Source organism: Zeugodacus cucurbitae, chromosome 5 (assembly GCF_028554725.1).
Source record: "Zeugodacus cucurbitae isolate PBARC_wt_2022May chromosome 5, idZeuCucr1.2, whole genome shotgun sequence".
NCBI classification, from domain to species: domain Eukaryota; kingdom Metazoa; phylum Arthropoda; class Insecta; order Diptera; family Tephritidae; genus Zeugodacus; species Zeugodacus cucurbitae.
Window position 1 is genome coordinate 65563513 of NC_071670.1, and position 6642 is coordinate 65570154.

Below are 6642 nucleotides of genomic sequence, written 5' to 3' on the forward strand. Positions count from 1 at the left end.
TCATCGTTCCATCGTCTGAGCTATTCGCCGTTGCCATTGTTTAATGGACCATAAATCTTCCGCAAAACCTTTCTCTCGAAAACTCCTAGTGCCGTCTCATCGTATGTTGACATCGTCCACGCTTCTGCACCGTAAAGTAGGACGGGAATGATGAGAGACTTGTAGAGTTTGGTTTTAGTTCGTCGAGAGAGGACTTTACTTTTCAATTGCCTACTCAGTCCAAAGTAGCACCTGTTGGCAAGAGTGACGCTGGTTCCCAAGTAGACGAAACTATCTACTACTTCAAAGGTATGACTGTCAACAGTGACGTGGGAGCCAAGACGCGAATGCGCTGACTGTTTGTTTGATGACAGGAGATATTTCGTCTTGTCCTCGTTCACCACCAGACCCATACCCATTGGCGCAAATTGTGGGGTATCCCTTTTTGTGTATTGGGCAGAGTACACTGAGATTACAATCGTCGGGCATGCTTTCTTCCGACCATATTCTGCAAAGAAGCTGATGCAAGCACCTTATCAGCTCTTCGCCGCCGTATTTGAATAGCTCGGCCGGTAATCCATCGGCCCCCGCCGCCTTATTGTTCTTCAAGCGGGTAATTGCTATTCGAATTTCTTCACGGTCGGGCAATGGAACATCTGCTCCATCGCCGTCGATTGGGGAATCGGGTTCGCCATCTCCTGGTGTTGTACTTTCACAGCCATTCAGCAGGCTGGAGAAGTGTTCCCTCCACAAACTCAGTATACTCTGGTCATCAATAACTAAATCACCAATGGGGGTCCTACAGGAGTGTGCTCCGGTCTTGAAGAGTCTTTGCCCTGATAAAAATCGTGGTTCTTACCGGTTACGTAGAACCGACAGTCGTGGGAATGTCGGCTGTTGACTCTTCCACGCTTCTGCGCCATACATCAGGACGGGAATAATGAGCGATGTTGATTTTGGTTCGTCGAGAGAGGACTTTACTTTTCAACTGTCTACTCAGTCCAAAGTAGTACCCGTTGGCCAGACTGGTTCTATGTTGGATTTCGCTGCTTGATAATGAACGCCACTTCATTAAAAATATGATAAAATAACGAAAGGAAAGCATTTGGTTTACACAAGAGACATGGGCTTCTATAATTTTAATTTTTAATAATTTTTTACCAAAAATTCCTCTTTAAAATAAATAAATTCTTAATATTCATAGAATTGAGATCCGGAGGAACGGAACCTGGGAACCTCTCTGAAAACTATATAAACATATTTATATATTCTTCAACATTTGGAATGTTTCTTATCTTAGCGATTCCGTATGCTCTTCCGGGTCAAATATTCTTCAGAATATTTAAGTAATTTCGAGTCCTATATAGTCGAACTGAAAGGAATTCTGAAAATTTATCCGCTCTTAAATAGTTTATTTTTATTTTTTTTAAATACATTGAGAGAAGAGGTCCAATGTAGACTTTCTTTCGACTTAAGTTGATAACAGGTTGTTTATGGTTAATTATTTACTCTACAATGTGTAGTAAAGTTGATGTTCCTATTACAGTAATAATTTAACCACTTCCAAAAAATTATTAAAGGAAATCGAATCAAATTTAAACTCTTCTAAGCTAACTCTATCCGTCTAATCATATATCCCTCCGGCGAGCCTTATTTATTTACAAGTTTGTCCATTGTGTCCAAGCACACAGACAAGCCACTTCCTGCTAAGTTACAGCTCAATTTCCCATGATATGTTGCCAGAGACAAGAGGCTAATAAATCTACAACAAGAAAGAACAACAGGTAATACAAATTTAGATAATAGTTGTCTGGTAACATACATATATGTACATATATATATATATATATATATATATATTTGTATATGAAGATATGCAACCTGTTTATAGTCACAACTCTAACACAACAATAACAACAACTCGTTTACAACTAAAGTGTACACAAAGCCATGCACAATCCGGTAATTGGAGTCAACGCACAAACAGCAACAATAACAACGTCGCTGCCAAAGCTTCATAGTTAATTGTAAAGGATATTTATCCGAAATTTACTCTAAACACTTGCAAAATACACAAGCTTTGTATTATTATATGCGAAGCACATAAGTGCTTGTTACTCATTATTTATGGACTTGTTTATTCAGTTGCCATGTTAATATTGCTCAGCTCAGCTTGTTGATTCATAACATACTCACACAGTCTCCGACATGAGTGTGTGTATGTGTCCATGGAGTATATATAGTATTCACCAAAATCCCTTTGGTGGGCCATTGTAAAGGCGTTCGGTTGTGAATAATTCCATTAGAGAGTCGACAAATACATATTAGGGTGAACCATTTGTGCTTCATATGTTTTTCAAATAATGGCTTGTACAATCTCTGCTTAGTAGTTGTCTACAATGTCATTTTCTCTGCTTTTAATGGTAATTTTTTTAATTAAAAATTTTTAACAGGTGGCAATGCTGATAATTAATATCTGTTGTCTGTGGCGGAACTCCTCACATTTGTAGCCATATTGTTTTTTTTTATTTTTTCATATTTTTTTTAATGCAAACAGGTGGCAACGCTAAAAATATTTTTAAAATAATTTTTTCACTCTTTTAATTTAATACACATAAAACAACGTTTAATTTATATTACAGTTTAACGGAGAATTTTTATACAAGTTTTTGAAATTTTAACCAGGTGGCAACATTTCCAAAAAATGTTTCTAATATTTCCATCGAGCTTCTTAAACATCCTGCGTTAAAGCAAAACTTAATTTTTATTCTTATACGATTTTTTATTATATTTCACAGGTGGCAACCCTTTTCATCGGAAACTATCCGAAACGAATCTTCAAAAAGTACAATCAAAACGGTTTATCTTTCATTTTGGCTTTGCATTCGATTTATTTTACAATATTCCCTACTGAGGATCCATTTTAAAATTTCCATTAAAATGAAGACACCCTAGTAACCCCCTACGTTTGAGTGTTCAAAGGACCACATTAACTCCACGCATTCAAATTTGAAGTATCAACGCCTAACTGCTCGCAGCATTCTCTGCCTCAATTTGCCAGCCTTTACAACAATGTGAAGTGCTACGGAAAAGGTTGACTGCCTCATTAGTTCGTGTAGTTTGTGCTGAAATGTACAGTTACATGTCCTAATCCAGCCACATACATTTATCGCTAAAGGATAAAATGGATTGATTGTTGTTGGCGTTCGTGTGTGTGTGTTTTGTGGTCTCTATTCAATGCTTTGAATGCCCGAACACCTTCGGTTTATGTGGCTTTGATGAATTTGTTTTGGGTTATCGAGAACGAGGACACACACACACACTCCCGTTTTTGAAAGGGTGTACGAAATTTGCAAATTTAAGCATCGTTGCTGATCGATTGGTCTTGTAGCGGTTCATTATTGTGCGGTTTTGATAAATATGTGAAGGCCGTATGAGGGTCTGTGTCGCTTATGCAAAGCTTTTGTGGGTCAAACAAGTGATTTCTATTGAAAATTTTGATATTGAAGTAAATTTCAGCTCAATTGATTTCGAAGTAGATGGATTGATTAATATAATAGTAGAAGTGATTGGAAGGTAGAAGGTAAGAGAGGCCAGCGGAACTCAAAAGTACTACTAATTAAAAGAAAGGGTTTCGAAAGTATTCTGTAAAGCAGGCTATCAGCTATCCAGTACCAAAAGATCCATTGGCTTTAGTGACGGATGTGTTAGTTAGGACGGTCCAATTGATCGGGTTCACCAAAGTTTGTTATCGTCCGACCTTTGCAAACTTTGATATCTTTGTCATTACAAAAAGAGTCGAGTCTTTGGAATAACAAATCCGAGTAAATATCCGCTCATCCGTACATTTGCTATCTCTCCGCATGTATAAACCAAAAACATATTAGAGTGCTGGAACCTGATGAGACACTCTGAAAAGATGAGGGCATAATAGACCATAGGTCAGAGTGAAAATCTGAATTTCCATGTCCTTATCTATCTGTCTTTAGTGGCGTCCGATCTAAGTTCACCAAAGTTCCGTAAAGTTTACAACAGTACCCAGAATGATCAGGGAAGCTCCTACACTATTTCTAGGAACTCTGAAGTTTGATGATTGCATAGGAATGTTCCGACCATAATCTCAAAAATATATAAAAATCAACCCTGATTAAACAAATGACAGTTATCAAAAGACTCATTGGTAGCAGCTAATACATATATTTTTGAGAAATAAGTTCATTTCAGTTCAATACACATATGAATTCGTGATTCGAACGTAGAACAGAATCTATAAACACATAATAACTTCCAATCACATTTCTAAAAACTGAGAAGAGAAGAGGTGTCAAAACTCTCGAGAGTGACGCTGTCATTTGTCAAATCACATTGTTTACAGTTCGCAGGAAAATCATATTATATGGAATGAAATGCGTGGCGTGTTGCAACACAAAGGTGAAACAGTCATTTGGCGTTAGCGCGAATTGTAAACAACAACAACATTGAGGGAAAATGGTGGCAAATTGAAAACTGCGTTTGCTTATTTACTTTTGACAAGCTTCTATGCGAACCGGGAAAAAATATATATTATAATCACTTGCGAATTATACGTGTGTGTGTGTGCATTTGAATAGGTGTTACGTTGTCAAGGACACACATTTGATTTCCTCATACTGTTAATATTGTATAAATCCTTTTATCAAATGCGAATTTTCCGTGTTTCTATTTATTTTGTTGTTGTTTGTTTTTCATAAGTAATTTACAGTTGTTTATTTTTTTTATTTTAGGTAATGGAAGTGCAGAGTTGTTTTTCAGATTAGAATAGAATAAAATATTTGCGGGATGGCTTTAACTTTCTTCTTTAATATTAAGAAGCTTAAGCAAATTGATAATATGAGTACAAAGCTTTAGAAGTTCCTCAATCTCAGTTTTTATAACCCTATCAATCGCTGGATTGTTTTCTCCATTGACTGAAGATTTTCGAAACAAAAAAAACTGTTTATGTAGTTCTAAAGCTTATCTAATGAGTGTTAACTTCATCCACACAATTAAAGCGATCATTTGACAACATTCTAACTCATTTAGTATTATGTTGTCTACCATGAGTAATTCTACTTTTCGATAATTTTTTTTTTACAAAAATCAGATCCTTATTATGTAAATCATGGGTAAAAGTCACGATGGAAGGAAATTCGCTGTTTCTTGTTCGAGCCAAAACTAATTTTTTTTGGTGAAATCCAGATAACGAACAAATTTAAATCATTTCGACCTCCAAAAACTCCGAGACCGCCAAGAATTCCGATGCCATATTCTTTTTTGGGTCGCATATTTTTATAAAAATATTCCCGATACAGCTATGCCGAGAGTTATTGAAGTATCTGCAATCCGATTCCGTCTCGGAACTATTTGGGATTCGAGTCTAGAGAAGCAAAGCTTTATAGTCAAAACTATTTTTGAAAATATTAAAGTGTAGTTACCAGTTTTCGACAAACTACAAGACCAAAGCATGATAAAGCCTGTCAGTTCAACCGATCTGAAAGCGAGATCTCATGATCATTAAATGAACACAAAGGGTACATGTTTCCAGCTATGTCCCACGAAGTTCTGAAGAGGAAATTTAAATATTTTGGTCAATTTATCGAGCGGACTACTCTTTATTATGATTTAAATGACTAACGAGGCTTCTCACTGCAGTGCTAATTGAAATGTTCTAAGCTCATATTAATCCTGTCAATTCGATCGGGATAAAGTTGGGATATATTTTAATTTAGATTGACATAAAGCATGTCGGTTGATAAGGGTGAGTACCGGAAACTCCTGCAAACTTCTTCGAAAGCATTACAGGAGGTAAGGTTCCTTAACGATTGTAGTACTCCCTGCGGTAAGTAACCATATTGTCATAATGTATAATGCAGAAAAGTGATATCTGGGGACAAAAGTCAGGGACTTATAGATATTCTTTAAATCATTTATCACTCAAAAAGATAAATAAGATTATCGCCAGGAAATTTAATGCTACCTTTTTAGTTAGAAATTGACAGCACTTGTACAAGAGGAAATTCCTAAATTACAGCAATTGAAGACAACTTCAAGTCTCGCATGTCTGAGTTGATTTTGGATACCGGAAAGCAAACAAATAGTTTTTTGAGTTTCTATTTAGACTATGCGCTACAAATGAGCGGCAACAGGTTGAACAATGCGAGAAATTAATCTTAATAACGATAAATTAGAAAAAAGAATGTGCGCAAATTATGAGAAAGCTTTTCAACACATGTTAAGAGAGCGCTTGAATGCAAATCACGCGTCCAAAGAGAGCGTGTACTCTTGTAAAATAAATTCACGCGTCCAAAGAGAACGTAAAGTCTTAAAAGGCTACACAAAGGATTGAGAGGCCTCATCCTTCCTTAAAAGTTGGAGCAAAAGCTCAGTTTTCCAAAAGCTCAAAAGCTCCAAACATATGTTTTCTGCAAAGCGAAAAAGCTAAATAAACGAAAAAAATCCACACAACTTGCGGTTGTATTAGTGCACGCACACATTGAAGGAGGCACACCACTACACCGTGACTTTTGTGTTTGCCGCTAAGGTGACCGCAAAAAAATATTTGCTTTGCATTGCTTCAATGGCGCGGCATTTGCTCTGCTCTTTAAGCGCTTTAAGCTTGAGTTCGGCGCTGACTTTTGTTGCTTA